The sequence below is a fragment of the Dendrobates tinctorius genome, unplaced genomic scaffold (genome assembly GCF_039654945.1).
Source record: "Dendrobates tinctorius isolate UK_male_01 unplaced genomic scaffold, ASM3965494v1 ptg000044l, whole genome shotgun sequence".
In the NCBI taxonomy this organism is placed as follows: domain Eukaryota; kingdom Metazoa; phylum Chordata; class Amphibia; order Anura; family Dendrobatidae; genus Dendrobates; species Dendrobates tinctorius.
In genome coordinates, this window is record NW_027361712.1 from 34,045,458 (window position 1) to 34,063,152 (window position 17,695).

Consider the following 17,695-nt stretch of genomic DNA (forward strand, 5'->3'; position numbering starts at 1 on the left):
GGGATCTTTGGTTCAGCAGCATGTGAATGATTAAGATAGGCGGAAATTCCCCGCACTTCCGCAGCGAGCTGCTCCACATGATCAGACAATTGCTTCATCTCCATTGAGAGAAAAAAAATTCCTCCTACGGCCTCAGAGATATAGAGGAAAAAATATACACAAAGAAATTCTGACACCTTTTTTTTTTTCTTACAATTCTTTCCTGCTATTGAGTACCCTAGGATCTGCGGTATGGCCGGTGATTCTGTTATGGATAAGTCACCGAAGGAGGAAAAAACAAAAATAATAGCTAAGTTCAGAAAACCAGAGAAGTTGGCAGCTATCGGATTGCAGACCCCTGAACCTATCCACAACAACTAGCAGTAGCCGTGGGGGATTCCTACGGTGCCCTAGACCCCTCGATCACAGCCGGAGAACTAAATTAGCCTAAAGACAGAAAGGGGAAATCTAAACTGCCCCAGAGCAGACCCCAAAGCAATAGGCAGCCCCCAACATATAATGACTGTGAATCAAGATGAAAAACACTAACACAGATAGAAAGATAGGTTGTGCAAATGATGGGGCCCAAGCTAACTAAATAGGACAGGATAGAAAAGCTGCTGTCTGCAATCCACAAAAACCCTATCCAAAAATGTACCAACAGACTGATAGGAGAAACAGGCCCTGAAGTTGCTAGGCTTCAAAAGACTATATCAGCACTCAGGTATATTCTGAAGACAGAGCCAGAGATCAACAGATCAGAGACAAAAATGGAATTCAGCTCACCCCCAGCTGGGAATGGCTGAACTCCAAAAAAACAAGGCAAACAAAACCAGAACTAAAGTGTACAAAAGGCAGAGCAAAACTTAGCTTTGAGAAGCAGAAATCAGACTGGTCTCCAAGAATCCAGCAGGAAAATCACCGGCAAGGCAGCAAGGCGTCGGCTGCCTTATAGCCAGTCATCAGTTCCTGTGACCCAGTCATCATCTACCTGCTCAGCTGTTTGGTAATCAGCCTCACTACCTTCCTTCGCCAGAAGAGGGAGTTCATCAGACCTCACTGGTGAAGGGAAAAATGAACTTACAACACCTCCCCATCCACCCCGAACATTTCAGGAGCAGTGCTACTTATGGGCCAGTTACCTTCGGTGGCACTGGTCAGTGGCATGGCATCACCTTCCTCCCGGTTCCCATGTACCTCCTCATTTCCTTGAGCACCATCGCTTGCTCCTGCTAGGGGTTCCTCAGCCGTCTCACTCCTCAGAGCAACGTGGCTGAGCACTCCTGTACCTGTAGACACATCAACAAGTTCCTGGGGAAAGAATAGTTATCAGGTTCAGTTGGCACCTTTACATCACTATCAGCATCATTCCTAGGGAAAGAATGGTTATCAGAGGCATCATTGTTCAATAAGGCATTGTCAAGTAACACATTCAGCTTCCCATCATCAGCATCATCAGGGTTAACGTTACCCTTAGTATCAGGTTGGGAGGGGTGTCAGGGACGTAGTATGCAACCATCCTCCCCAAATCAGTCCACAATAAAACATCAGTGGGCAGGTTTTCGGACACCCCCACTTCCCTCTCCCTGCTTCCAGCACCCCAATCAAGAAAAACCCGGGCCATCGTCAAGGGTCAGCGGATGTCCCCAATCCCGGTGACAGTTAGGGTTTTCCCATCAATCATCTCTTCACGGGTTGCCAGTCCTGGTCGGATGAGGGTTCGTTCAGCCCTGGTGTCCTTGAGGCCTCTAGCCAGACGGGCCCCCACACGGACGTGCTGCATGTTGTCATCGACCTTCCCAACCACACCACCCACCAAAAGAACAGAGGCATTGGGCCCAGAGGCCTTAGCTGGGGGGTTCTTCTGCCTCTCCAGACAGGTGGAGCTGATATGTCCAGTCCGTTTGCAGAGAAAACAATGGCATGGGTCTGATGTAGAACTGGCATTGGCAAATAAGACAGGGCCTCCAGTGTGTCGGCTGGCAGGGGAACTGGGGTTGTTTGTAGGCTTACCCCCTCTCCAGCTGGCGGTGACTGGCTTCCGTGTCTCTGGTTGGTCTCATAGGTGTTGGCGATCTGCGCTGCTTTGTCTGCATCCATTGGCTCTCGGTCCAGTATGAACTGTCATACCTCAGCTGGGCAAAGATGTAAGAACTGGTCTTTGATCACCAGGTCGTTCAGCAGTTCAAAGGTGTTCACTGACAGTCCGTGGATACACTGGTCAAAGTGGGTCCTGAGTCCTTGCACCACATCACTATAACTGTCGTGTGGGCCACGTTGGAGGTTCCAGAACTTCTTGTGTTGTACCTCAGGGGTCAGCTGGTATTTGGCGATCAGGTTCTGCTTGATGGTGTCATAGTTATTATCTCATTCTGGCGGGAGAGAAGCAAACGCCTCCAGAGCTTTGCCTTTTAGCCCTGGGGTTAAGTACCTGGCCTTTTGTTCCATAGGCAGCTGGTACTGTCTGCATGCTTTCTCAAAAGGCCGCAGAAAAGTGTCCAAGTCCCCATCCTTTTCCATCATGGGAAAATGCTCTGGCCAGGATTTCGGACTCTGAGCGCTCTTGGGCTCGCGGTTCCGGGCTGTGGAGAGTATTCCCCCTTGGCGGAGCACCTCCAGTTCATGGTCTTTCTGAGCTTGGGCCTCCCGCTGCTGGGCCTCTTGCTGGGCTTGGCGCTCAGCTCTCTCGAGCTTGCATGATCAGCTGCAGATGTCTATCATGGTCTTCGGCAGGGAGATGTTGTAGGGCCATTTGCAGATAGCGGTCCACGACTTCCTGGCTGCCGGTCAGGCCGGCCTGCACCAGCTGGACCCCTGCAGCTACACCATCGACACTGGTGCTGCCTTCTGCACCCTGGCTCTCCTTCCATTGAACCAGAGCCACGACCAACTGGGCTTTGGTTTTGTCTGCGGCGTCAATCTGGTTTGCCATGTACAGGGCCCTAAGGGCATCCTTCCTAAGCTGCTTATAATGAGATTCTCATCGCGTAGCCATGGTTGACAAATAAAAGATAGGAAAGAAAAACAAAGAGAAGGGAGGGGGTAATCGCAAGTGCACACAATTGTCTCCAAACTAATAAACACTGAGTCCGTTCTCCAAAACTTTTGCTGCAGGGTCCTCGGAAGAACCGTGCAAGTCTTTAGTGAGAGGAATGTGTCATGATATGGGACCGGCCCTGCGTGGCGTGACCCAACGATCGGTCGGTCACCAAACAACAAGACAAGCAAGGGAACACCTGGGACACAATTACAACGGTGGGCCCTGCTATAGGGAACGGGGTAATGGACACCTTATGCACTCTCCTGAGAATGTGCCCTGCTCTTACTAGCATCCCTATACAGGTTCTTTCAACCTGTTGCCGAGAGGATACCTTGACCCTCACTTACCCTGCACCTATCCCTTGGTAGGGAATTGGAAAGTGTGGACACTGGTCCCACCACTGCACTAATAAAACACCGAGGGGAGATACAACAGACAGGGTTAAACAAAACAACACTTAGCTTTCTCTGCTGCCAGTGCTCCGAGCAACAGAGTAAGGCTCCTGAACTCAGCTTTCAGCAGTATCACCACTGCTCCAGATAAGCTGAACCACCACTACACCAGGTAGCTCCAGTCTTGACCACGGTTGGTATCCATAAAGGACCTGTCATAACCAACAGTCAGCTGATGCATCAGGTGACCTTATATAGGAAGGTGGGAGTGGTCATCACCAGCAGACTAACTAAACATGTAGTAACACCAACGGCCACCGGGGGGAAAAACTGACATTAACCCCCGATGGCCAGAAAGGAAAAAAGTTTATATCTGAGAAGCACAAACTGACACAGATCCAAAAATGGATCGTGACAGTACCCCCTTACAATGAGGGGCCTCTGCACCCTCAACACCGCGCCTCACCAGAAAACCACCTACAGTGAGGACGCCTAGATCCACCAGAGTTCACTTCAGCAACCACCTGACTCTCAGGTTCATGGCAAATGTGGGCTGATGGAGGTGACAACGTATGCTCCAGAGGCACCACAAATCTCCAGAGCGCCGACTTGGGGAATGAGTTAAGTATGGGCATTACTGGGGGTAACTCCAGCTGGTAAGTCCCTGGGCCGAGGATGCGGACACTCGATATGGCCCGATCACCCAAGAACTCTAGACCCCAGCAGCACTCTTCCACTGGATGTTTTTGGTGGACACCCATACATACTCGTTCACACACACAGGTCTGGACCTGAACGTTTATTGCCACACGACGGAGAACTCTTCAAGGAACTGACAACAGAGGCGTCCCCCTGTGTCCCAACACTCACATCCCCACAATTGACAGAGGGAACCACCACCCTCCTCCGAGGACTCCGTCTCTCAGGGTTGGCAAATGGTGAGGGTTGAGACTTGCCCCTACAGCACCTCTGCTGCCCCCACTGGAGAAAAAGGGGACAGTTGTAGAAAGGCGGCAGAGACAGTAGCCCCCAGGCAACAGCCCTCACACCACTGATCCCAGCTGACTACTTCCCTAGACCGCCAATCTATTACCAGGTTGTGTCTTTCCAACCAACGGAGGCCTAAAACGATAGCTGATGGCATACCCCAAGACGTAGCATGATAGGGACTCTTCATGATGAGTTCCTATATGCAGATGTATATTTTCTACAACTTGGGTCAACCTCCCCTAGCTCAATGGCCTGGATGCTTAGGGGTTTGACCAGCGTCCTACACCTCTGGCCATGGGTCTGGACAAAGTGAGCATCCACCAGATTGACTCGCGCTCCACTGTCCACAAACACCGGTATGCCCTCAGGAGTTAGGCGTCGGGTTATTGCAACTGCACAGCAGGAATCCAGAGCCTTGCATTCAACGGTCTCCCATTCTCCACCGACCGCTCAGGAGCCTGCACAGCAATCCTGGTGTTCCAGACACCCTGCTCAGACCAGCTCTGTGGGTTTGGCTGTTGCTGCCACCTCTGGGCAAGCAATAGCAGCGCAGGGTACTTCAGAGGCTAAGTCCTCTCCTCACGCTACTGGGCATGCTCACGACAATCTCCCATTGGAGATCGGCAGTCACGTGCTCAGGTCCTTCTCCTGATCTGATTGGTCCATCTCAGAGATCTGGAAGGTCCCAGAAGCGCACGGCTATAAAAGGCCTGCATGGCCCCTCGGCCATGCGCTAGTATAGACTCTACTTGCTACATGTGTGAATGATGACGGATGCATGAACCTGTGAATGACTCATTAAGACCCCTGTCCCTCTGATATTACGTGTGTGGATAGGGACTTAGTCATAGAGTCAGCGCCAGTCAGTGGCACGCTACAGGCCACAGTGCATATCACCTAACTAGCGTCCGACAGTGTGCCCCTCCTGGGCACTGTCGCATAGTGGCTGTGTCAGTCACTGCACTGCAGTCTGCAGCACCTGTGGGCGTCCGCGGTAGCGACGCCGCACGCACGGTAGGTCTAGACGGCTCTGTCCCTCTGCCTTGGGCTCAGCTCCTGTGACCATATACCGTGCATGCATTTCTCTGAGACCTGTGAGTCCAACAGGCTCAGTACTTATGTTTATGTCTAAGACGTCTTTGTGAAGCTAACAGAGTACGCCCAGTGCACACCGGGTGATGTTCAACCCGTGTGCGATATACTGCTATATTGTGCGTCTGCCATTAACACCTCTGCACGGTGGACCCCGGGCGGCGAAAGACACTATTATTTTAGATTTAGTGCGTTCCACCATCCCTAACATTATACTAGCGCCAGGGACTGGCTAGTAATGGTGGACCTGCAGCAGCTATGGCAGTACATTCGGCAGCTGGAGGGCAGGTTGGCGGCTATCGAGAGCTCCACCTCAGCTGCGAATGCTACAGTGGCCGCTGCCCAGGCAGTCGCAGAGGCTGTCTCGCGTGTGCCCACACCCACGCCTGTGCCGACATTGTCCCGCCTCCCGTTGCCCGATAAACTTTCTGGTGACAGTACCTCCTGCAGGGGTTTCGTGAGCCAGTGCTCTATCCAGCTTGAGCTACTGGCCGCGCGATTCCCTACAGAGCGGGCTAAGGTGAGGTTTATCGTCTCCCTCTTGTTGGGCAGGGCATTAGAATGGGCCACGCCGCTGTGGGAGCGTGGTGACCCTGTGGTTCTGAGCGCCGCTCAGTTTCTAACCTCTCTAAAACAGGTCTTTTTGGGACCACGAGTCACTCACGACACCTCTCTCCAGCTATTAGCTTTAACACAGGGCTCCCTCTCGGTCAGCCATTATGCCGTCCATTTTCGGGCACTGGCTTCCGAGTTGGAGTGGCCTGATAAGGCACTCGTCCCTGTGTTCTGGATGGGTTTGGCGGAGCATGTCAAAGATGCTTTAGCTACCAGGGAGGTTCCTGTAACTCTGGAGGAGCTGATTGCTATCTCCACCTGCATTGATCTCCGTTATACTGAGCGCGGGTTGGAGCGAGCTCAATCCAGACAGAGGCTTAGGTTGGCTCCAACCTTCTCTGTACCTCTTGTACCCACGGAGGTGTCTCGCACTGGTCCCAAGTTGCGTCCGGCGCGAAGCTTCGCACTCTGTTGCCAGTGTCGACAGTTTGGTCACCCGGCTAACAGGTGCCCGCAGCGCTCAAAAAAACGAGCACGTACCATGGTAGTAGGTGGGGGTCTTGCTGATACGAGACCATTTTCCCCCAAACCACTATTCCAAAGGACATTAGATAGCGGTGCTTCCACCTGGGAGGTAGAGGTCACGGTGGATTCCGGGGCAGAAGGAAATTTCATGTCCTCATCCTTCGCCCAAAAGCACGCTGTTCCGCTGGTACTACTGCCCCATCCCATGACCATCAGGGTGGTTAATGGTGCGCCTTTACCGTATCAGGTTACCCACCAGACAGCACCTCTTGGTTTCTCAATCGCACCATCTCACCACAAGACCTTGTCCCTGTTCATTTTACCAGATGGCATCAACCATGTGCTTCTCGGAGCTCCGTGGCTCTGCTTCCATTCCCCTCATATAGATTGGTCTTCGGGGAGTATACTGGGTTGGAGCAAGGACTGTGTGGGAAGGTGCATGAGGAGCAGTGTTCAAGTAGCCTCCACGGAAGTGCCCGCAGATCTTTCCGCGCTTCCTAGACACTACTGGCAGTACGCGGACGTCTTCTCCAAAAAATCTGCGGAGATACTTCCGCCGCACTGTCCTTACGATTGTCCGATAGACCTATTGCCAGGCGCGGAACCTCCTAGAGGCTGCGTGTATCCTCTGTCTCTCCCAGAGACGGAGGCTATGTCACAATATATTCGGGAGAACCTGGCAAGAGGGTTTATCAGAAAATCGGTGTCGCCGGCTGGTGCAGGGTTCTTCTTCGTGCAGAAGAAGAGTGGAGAGTTGCGCCCCTGCATTGACTACAGAGGTCTCAACGCCATTACATTGAAAAACAAATACCCTCTCCCTTTGATCTCTGAGTTGTTTGACAGGTTGCGAGGGGCCCTGATCTTTACGAAATTGGATCTACTGGGGCGTACAACCTGATCCGCATACGCGAAGGAGACGAGTGGAAGACAGCCTTTAATACCAGGGATGGCCACTATGAGTATCTGGTCATGCCCTTCGGCCTCTGTAATGCGCCTGCTGTCTTCCAGGACTTTGTAAATGATGTCTTTCGTGATATGCTCTCTACCTCGGTGGTGGTCTGTCTGGATGACCTCCCACCGGAGAGCCGTCTGCAAGGTCTTCGACCATTTGCAGGCAAATTCTCTCTTCGCCAAGCTGGAGAAGTGCCAGTTTGAGCAGGAGTCCTTGCCGTTCCTGGGCTATATCATCTCGGCCCAGGGGTTGGCTATGGATCCTGCCAAATTGCAAGCGGTAATGGACTTGCAGGAGCCCCATTCTCTGAAAGCGGTGCAGCGCTTTTTGAGGTTTGTTAACTATTACCACCAATTCATTCCTCACTTCCCCACACTGGTAGCTCCTTTGGTCGCTCTCACCAAGAAAGGAGCCAATCCTAAGGTTTGGTCAGAGCAGATCTCCACGGCCTTTTAGTCTCTGAAAACCCATTTTGCTGGCACTCCCATCCTCCACCGTCCCGATGTCAATAAACCCTTTATCCTAGAATCATAGAATCGTAGAGTTGGAAGGGACCTACTGGGCCATCTGGTCCAACCCCCTGCTCAAAGCAGGATTTGCTAAATCATCCCAGTCAGAAGTCTGTCCAGCCTCTGTTTGAAGACTTCCATTGAAGGAGAACTCACCACTTCTCGTGGCAGCCTGTTCCACTCATTGATCACTCTAACTGTCAAAAAGTTTTTTCTAATATCTAATCTGTGTCTCCTCCCATTCAGTTTCATCCCAGCTTCTAGTCTTTCCTTGTGCAAATGAGAATAAATATGATCCTTCTACAATGTGACAGCCCTTTAGATATTTGTAGACAGCTATTAAGTCTCCTCTCAGTCTTCTCTTTTGCAAACTAAACATTCCCAAATCCTGCAACCTTTCCTCGTAAGACAGGGTTTGCAGATCGGTCACCATTCTGGTCGCTCTTTTCTGAACTTGCTCCAGTTTGTTGATGTCTTTTTTAAAATGTGGTGCCCAAAACTGGACACAATATTCCAGATGAGGTCTGACCAAAGAGGAGTAGAGGGAAATAATGACTTCACGTGATCTAGACTGCATGCTTCTGTTAATACATCCTAGAATTGCATTTGCCTTTTTTGCTGCTGCATCTTACTGTTTACTCATATTCAGTCTGTAATCTATTAGTATACCCAATCTTTTAGTATACCAATCTTTTTCACATGTGTTGTTGCTTAGCCCTATTCCTCCCATTCTGTATATGCTTTTTTTATTTTTATTGCCCAGATGTAGTACTTTGCATTTTTCCCTGTTAAAAACCATTCTGTTAGTTGCTGCCCACTGCTCCAGTTTATTTATATCTTTTTGAATCCTCTCTCTCTCTTCTCTAGTATTAGCTATCCCTCCTAGCTTTGTGTCATCAGCAAATTTAATCAGTTTACCCTCAATTCCTTCATCTAAATCGTTGATAAAGATGTTGAACAATACAGGGCCCAGGACAGAGCCCTGTGGTACCCCACTTGAGACATTCTTCCAACTGGATGTGCAGCCATTTACGACCGCTCTTTGGGTCCGATCACTAAGCCAGTTATGAATCCACCTTACTGTTGCCTTGTCCATTCCATACTTAGTCATTTTTTCAATAAGGATTGTATGAGATGCCTCGTCCTTCGGTGCAGGAGCTGTCCTTTTCCAGAAGGATGCTCAAGGTCAGAAGCATCCCTGCTGCTTCTTCTTCTCAAAGACCTTCTCACCGGCGGAGAGAAACTACTCCATCGGGGACAGGGAGTTGCTGTCCATGAAATTGGCCTTTTCCGCGTGGAGGCATCACCTGGAGGGAGCCTGGTTTCCCTTTCAGGTGTACACTGATCATAAAAACCTGGTCTATTTACAAACGGCCCAGCACTTGAACTCTCGTCAAGCTAGGTGGTCGCTCTTTTTCTCCCGCTTCACCTTGCGGATGCTCTCTCTTGCTCAGTGGTCTCAGCGGAGCAAGAGGAGGCTGAGCCTCGGCTAATTGTTCCCACTGAAAGCCTGAGGACCGTGGCCCCGGACGCTCTTGAGGCAGTACCGCCGGGCAAGACCTTTGTCCCTCCTCGCCTGCGATCAGAGGTCCTCGCGTGGGCACACGCGTCCAGGGTGGGTGGTCACTTTGGCAATAAGCGTACCACAAAACTCCTCTCAAAGTCTTATTGGTGGCCGCACATTGTTCGGGACACTAAAGAGTACATTCAGGCATGCGTCTCTTGTGCTCGGAAGAGGTTATCTAGACAGAGGCCGGCTGGGTTACTGTATCCCTTGCCGGTGGCAGATAGACCCTGGGAGATGGTCAGCAGAGATTTTGTGGTCGGCCTGCCCAAATCTGTTGGCAGCACGGTAATTTGGGTGGTCACCGATCATTTTTCTAAAATGGTGCATCTGGTGCCACTCGCGCGGCTGCCTTCCGTTCGTGGTCTCGCCGCACTGTTCATAAAGCAGTGATCAAGGTCCTCAGTTTGCATCTCGATTTTGGAGGGATCTCTGCAGTCTACTCAGTATCGAGCTCAATTTGTCCTCCGCATATCATACCGAGACGAACGGGTTGGTTGAGAGAGCCAATCAAACCCTGGTCACGTACCTGCGACATTTTGTCTCTGCCAGGCAGGATGACTGGGCATCCTTACTACCATGGGCTGCATTTGCCCTAAATAATGAAGTGGCTGATTCCACTGGTCAGACGCCGTTCCTTCTTAATTTCGGCCAGCATCCGCGCGTCCCCGTCCCGATGCCAGTGTCTTCCACTGATTCCAGGGTGGCAGACTGGGCTGTGGAGGCTCGCGACATTTGGGATCGCATCCAGGATGCCATTCGAGCCTCTAAAGAGAGAATGAGAGCGTCCGCCGACACACATCGGCGCCCCACTCCAACTTTTGCCCCTGGTGACTTGGTGTGGCTCTCTGCCCGAAATATCAGGCTACAGGCTGAGTCCTCCAAGTTCGCTCCACGATACATTGGTCCCTTCAAAGTCCTCGAGCGGATCAGCTCAGTGGTCTACCGTCTGGCTCTTCCTCCACACTTGGCCATCTCTGACGTCTTCCACGTGTCCCTTCTCAAGCCTGTTCACATAGCCTGGTTTTCCGAGTCATCTGCCGGGACATCAGACTTGTCTTCGGACGCGTTTGAGGTCAACGCCATTGTGGGACACAGAATTGTGCGTGGCAAAAAAATTTATTTGGTGGACTGGAAGGGTCATGGTCCAGAGGCCCGGACCTGGGAACCAGTGGAGAACATCCACGCCCTGCTCCTGATCATGGCATTTGAGCGTAGCTAGACTCAGAGGGGAGGGGGCCCTGGGGGGGTAATGTTAGACGTCGGGTTCCTGCAACTGCACAGCAGGAATCCAGAGCCTTGCATTCAGCGGTCTCCCATTCTCCACCAACTGCTCAGGAGCCTGCACAGCAATCCCGGCGTTCCAGACGCCCTGCTCAGACCAGCTCTGTGGGTCTGGCTGTTGCTGCCACCTCTGGGCCAGCAATAGCAGCACAGGCTGCTCAGCAGCAAGCTACTTCAGAGGCTAAGTCCTTTCCTCACGCTACTGGGCATGCTCACGAGACGATCTCCCATTGGAGATCGGGAGTCACGTGCTGAGGTCCTTCTCCTGATCTGATTGGTCCATCTCAGAGATCTGGAAGGTCCCAGAAGTGCACGGCTATAAAAGGCCCACATGCCTGCTCGGCCATGCACTAGTATAGACTCTACTTGCTACATGTGTGAATGATGACGGATGCATGAACCTGCGAATGACTCATTAAGACTCCTCTCCCTCTGATATTGCGTGTGTGGATAGGGACTTAGTCATAGAGTCAGCACCAGTCAGTGGCACGCTACAGGCCACAGTGCATATCATCACCTAACTAGCGTCCGACAGTGCGCCTCTCTTGGGCACTGTCGCATAACGGCTGTGTCAGTCGCCGCGCTGCAGTCTGCAGCACCTGTGGGCGTCCGCGGTAGCGACGCCGCACACACGGTAGGTCTAGGCGGACTCTGTCCCTCTGCCTTGGGCTCTGCTCCTGTGACCATATACCGTGCGTGCATTTCACTGAGATCTGTGAGTCCAACAGGCTCAGTACTTATGTTTATGTCTAAGGTGTCTCTGTGAAGCTAACAGAGTACGCCCAGGGCACACCGGGTGATGTTCAACCTGTGTGCGATATACCGCCATATTGTGCGTCTGCCATTATATAGCAGCAGTTTAACACCTCTGCACGGTGGACCCCGGGCGGCGAACGCACTTTCTATTATTTTATATTTAGTGCATTCCGCCGTCCCTAACACTCAGGTACCCCGCCAACCACCACTTCTGCTGATATAGTACACTGAGAGGGCAAAATGGAGGAAATATACACTCCCTGGTCGCCTCCTTCCACAGGACCAGGGGGACGCGGCTTCTTAGGTGGTACAGAAGATTGGGCGCGAGCCGGGCAGACCCTAAAAAAAATGGCCAATCTGCCCACAGCAAAAACATGTCCCCAAACCACGACGAACCGCAGGCAACACCGCTGGGGAACCAACTCCTCTCACCTGCCTGGGCTTGTCCGCCTGCACCAGTGAGTCCATCTCCCTAGCAAGGACTACAGGGGGCATATTCGCCAAAGCCACAAAAAACTCGTCCATCGACCGTAGAGATGGTGAATCGGCCGGCAGGGAGAAGGCCCAGGATTGGGGATTACCTTTAAGGAGGGATATGATGAATCCCACCTGCTGTTCCACACTCCCTAATGAACGAGGGTGGAGCCTGAAGTGTAGTTTGCAGGCCTCCTGAAAAAAAAAAAAAAATCTCTCCCTCCAGAAAACCTATCTGGGAGAGATAACTTGGGTCTGGTTGAGCCTGAACCTCAGCTGAGGCCCTGAACCCCACCAACTGCTGCAGCTGCTGCTCCACCACATCACGCAGCACCCCACGCTCCTCAGTGAGGGTCTGAAGCAATTGGACACAGGTCTGCATTAGGGCCATGGCTAACCAGAAAAAATGGGCGATTGGTTATGTTACGATATGGGATCGGCCCTGCGTGGCGTGACCCGACGATCTGTCGATCACAAAACAACAAGCCAAAAAGGGAACACCAGGGACACAATTACAATGGTGGGCCCTGCTATAGGGAATGGGGTAATAGACACCTCCTGCACTTTCCTGAGAATGTGCCCTGCTCTTACCAGCGTCCCTATACAGGTTCTTTCAACCTGTCGCCGAGAAGGATACCTTAGCCCTCACTTGCCCTGTACCTATCCCTTGGTAGGGAATTGGAAAGTGCGGACACTGGTCCCACCGCTGCACTAATAAGGGTGGTTTCACATTAGCGCTTCAGGCCACAGCGTCGGCCTGCGCGCGGCCGCCGCTAAGCCCCGCCCCCTTCTGCGCCTCCTCCAGTTGCTCCGCCTTGGGGCGCATGATACTCCATGCGACCTGCGTCCCTATCTTTAGCACTGGGGACGCAGGCAGTGCGCAGGTATGCATTTGGTGGTGCATGCGTCCTTTTGACGGTGCGCCAACCAGCGCCAAACGCAACCTGTTGCAATTTGGTGCGCTCGGCATATCGTGAAAAGGACGCATGCACCGCCAAACGCATACCTGCGCACAGCCTGCGTCCCCACTGCTAAAGAAAGGGGACGCAGGTCGCATGCAGCGTCATGCGCCACTAGGTGGAGCTACGGGAGGAGGCGCTGCAGGGGGCGAGGCTTATCGGCGGCCGTGCGCAGGCCAACGCTGCGGCCTGAAACGTTAATGTGAAACCACCCTAAAACACCAAAGGGAGATACAACAGACAGGGTAAAACAAAAAACACTTAGCTTTCTCTGCTGCCAATGCTCTGAGCAACAGAGTAAGGCTCCTGAACTCAGCTTTCAGCAGTATCACCACTGCTCCAGATAAGCTGAACCACCACTGCACAAGGTAGCTCCAGTCTTGACCACGGTTGGTATCCATAAAATACCAGTCATAACCAAGTCAGCTGATGCATCAGGTGACCTTATATAGGAAGGTGGGAGTGGTCACCACCAGCAGACTAACTAAACAAGTAGTAACACCAACGGCCACCGGGGGGGGAAAAACTGACATTAACCCCCGATAGCCAGAAAGGAAAAAAGTTTATATCTGAGAAGCCCAAACTGACACAGATCCAAAAGTGGATTGTGACAGAATTATTGCTCAAACCAGATCACTAATGCTCTATGATCCCACCACTCTGCTACCAATGTCACGATCATGGGTGTGACCATTGGCTGCACACGGCTATCACATGTGCAGGGGGATTATCTTAGTTATCCTACCTCTGCCACAATGTAATGAAAACAGCAAGCTAGTCTTGCCCTAACAATTTACCACAGAGGCTTATTGGAGTTATTCCACTGCTCCCACAATATGTGAACTGCCAGGATTTATGTATATCCCACTTTCCAGCTCCACTTTGGAATTTGCAGCTCTCCGGCACCCCCTTTACCCTCAGGTCAGTCAGGAAACTGCACCTAGGATAATTCGTCGCCGGACGGGCTACTTGTTGTGCACTGGCTATTAGGCCCGCTGTAGCGAGGGAATTATAAAGGCTCTGGCCGCAGCCAGACGATCAGCTTATAAAACCCCTTCCGTCACTGCCAGCTAGCCCAGAGCACACTTCGCTGCCACCAGCTTCCGATTTCTCTATCAATATTTAAATTAATAAAGGAGTACGAAGCCAACCCAAATTAGTAGCGTAGTTAATTCAGGCATGTAAAAGTTCGGTATAGAACATGGAGACGGAAATAATAATTTTATATTTTACTCCGAAAAGACAGGCAGCGTTTACAGAAGATATAAAAATATTTTACAATATGAGACAATTAAATTATGTTCAAAGCAATTACAAATAAAAAAAGAGGATTAACTGAAGAAAAGAGGCACTCACATGTTAGTTAGATCATTTCAGGCAAAACCATGCTGGTGGGAGGAGCCAGATGTCACCATGCATTGAGGTGTCTGGATGCAGCAGTTTCCCAGGCTAGAATGAGGGCTGTCCTGACTGAAAGTGACTAAAGGCCCCGTCACACATAGCGATCTCGCTAGCGAGATCGCTGCTGAATCACAAGTTTTGTGACACAACAGCGATCTCACCAGCGAGATCGCTGTGTGTGACAGCGATCAGCGACTGGCCCCCATGCCGGTATCGCTGATCGCTCTAGGAAAGCCCAGGACTTTTCTTTGGTCGTTGGTCCCCGCTGGCCAGCACGCATCGCTGCGTGTGACAGGCGGGAGACCAGCGATCAGCGGGTAACTAACGTACACATCGGGTATCCAAGGGATGTGCATCCCTTAGAAACCCGTTGTGTACGTTAGTTACCAGCGCGCTGATGCAGGGAGCTGTAACGTACACATCGGGTATCCAAGGGACGCACGTTTAATACGATGGTGAAATACTTTGAACCAGTACAGGAGTGTGTGAAACCAAACACTGGTGTCTTCTGGTCCCTCTCTGTCGCAGTATCCCATGACAGTACCCCCTCTTCTAAGAGGGACCTCTGGAACCTTAGGGCCAGGTTTATCACGGTGTGCTGGGTGAGAAAATGGGAACAACCAGACCACATGGACGTCAGATGATGGTACCAACATTCTAACTTCAGGACCATATCCTTTCCAGTGTAACAGATACTGAAGAGATTGAAGAACCAAGTGAGGATCGAGAATCTTCACTATCTGAAATTCCAAATTCCCATCAACAAGGGAAGGTGGTGGTGGGGATGGTTCAGAGGAAGCAATATATTTTTCAGTAGAGATCAGTGAAACACATTATGAAGCCTATAAGTGGGTAGCAAAGGAAGGGAAAATGCTTCTAGATTGATGGCGGCCACAAACTTATAGGAACCGATGAGCCCAATGGGTCTCAATATCAATCTTAAACTTAATGTTCCTTGAAGACAATCACATCAAATTACCAACACACAGTTCCGGACCCACCAAATATCTCCGATCAGCCACACTTTTATATTTGGACCTCATGATCATGATGTAATTGATTATGAAAACTGTTCCTTCTCAGGTACTCCTGTAGAATGATTTCTATTAAGAGCAGAACTGAGGATCAAATCTGTATGCCTCGAAGAATGGGGACTTGTCAGTAAACTCGTGACAACAGTTATTCACCACAAATTCAGAAACTGGTAAGAAAGTAACCCAATTCCTGATTATTAGATAAGTCTCAAGATTTTGGTATGCACTTTCAGTTTGCCCATTAGACTGTGGATCGAAGGCTGAAGAAAAGGAAAGATGGATCCCCCCAAGTGTGCGCAAAATGCTTTCCAAAATTTAGAAATAAATTGCACCCCCTGGTCAGAAACAATATCAGTAGGGTTCCCATGTAACTTCACTATTTCCTTGATAAAAATTTGCGGCGAGGTCTTGGCATTAGGTAAAGCAGGTAGTGAAATGAAATTAGACATATTGCTGAATATGCCCACCACCACCTATATTATTGTATTGCCTACATATTTGGGTAGATCCGTGATGAAATCTACTGACAAATGTGTCCAAAGTCACCTGGGAACTGCCAATTGTCTTAGAATGTGAATACTATAAAAAAAAACAAGGCAAAAAACAATGCTTTATCATCATACCGCCGAACAAAAAGTGCAATAACACGCGATCAAAAAAGACGGATATAAATAAACATGGTACCGCTGAAAATGTCATCTTGTTCCGCAAAAAATGAGCTGCCATATAACGTTATCAGCAGGGCTGTGGAGTCGGTAAGCCAAACCTGCGACTCCGACTCCTCAATTTCCCTTACACCGACTCCGACTCCAACTCCGACTCCACGACTCCGACTCCCACACATATTGCTTATATTTAAGTGAAAAATTTATTGTAGTACAATGTGAACCTCAGACATTTAATCATTTTTATGATCCAATAATCAAGATATTTAGATAGAACAGAATATATATTGGTGTACTACCCGGTTTTCATTCTTTTTGGTACAGATACGATATGGATAGACAGATATGGATAGATAGAGCAGATTTCTAATCTGCTTTTGCTATTGAAAACATTATCTATTAGCTCAAAAACCTTTCAGGTGATGCAGTTTTTTAAAAAGATGATCTGCTTTTGCAGCTGAAAAACGTATCCTCAAAAAACACAGGAAAAACGCTGTGTGTGAATGTAGCCTTAGATCAGGAATAGAACAGTCATTTATAGGACATTTCATAACTTTCCCAAATTCCTATGAAAAAATATTCAGCACATTCTGCATTGAATTACTGTACCCAATTTATTATATATTTTAGGAGTCGGAGTCGATCCATTTTATACCGACTCCAACTCCGACTCCACCAAAATGAGCACCGACTCCGACTCCGACTCCACGACTCCGACTCCGACTCCACAGCCCTGGTTATCAGCGAAAAAATAAAAACACAATAAAGTGATGCAAAAACAACTATTTTTTCTATAAAATAGTTTTAATTATACTGTATAAAAGCACCAAAACATAAAAAAATATAAATGAGGCTGTAATTGTACTGACCCGAAGAATAAAACTGTCCTATCAATTTTACCACACATGGAACGGTATAAACGCCCCCCCTCCAAAAAAGAAGTTCATGAATTGCTGTTTTTTGCTCATTCTGTCTCCCAAAAATCAGAATAGAAAGTGATCAAAAATTGTCATGCACCCGAAAATTATACCAATAAAAAGGTCAGCTTGTCCTGCAAAACACAAGACCTCACATGACTCTGTGGGCCAAAATATGGAAAAATTATAGCTCTCAAAATGTGGTGATGCAAAAACTATTTTTTGCAATAAAAAGCGTCTTTTAGCGTGTAACAGCTGCCAAACATAAAAATCCACTATAAGTCCTCTTTCACACGTCCTGATATTTCCGGTACCGGAGATGTCAGTGTACGTGTGTGTAATATTTGCGGCACACATGTGGCGTATGTGTGCCGCATCAGTACCACATGGACATGCGCTAGGGAAGAAGCATTGCAGTAAGCGCTGGTCCGCGGCGCCGGGTACTGATCATGGCTCTCATCATTCTCCCCTGCCCTGCGGGCGATCGTCGCGAGCAGGGGAGAATGAGTTATATTTAACCACTTAACGACCGCCGATACGTCTTTTAAGGCGGCAGTTAAGGGTACTTAAACCACAGCGCCGCTTTTTAACGGCGCTGAGGTTTAAG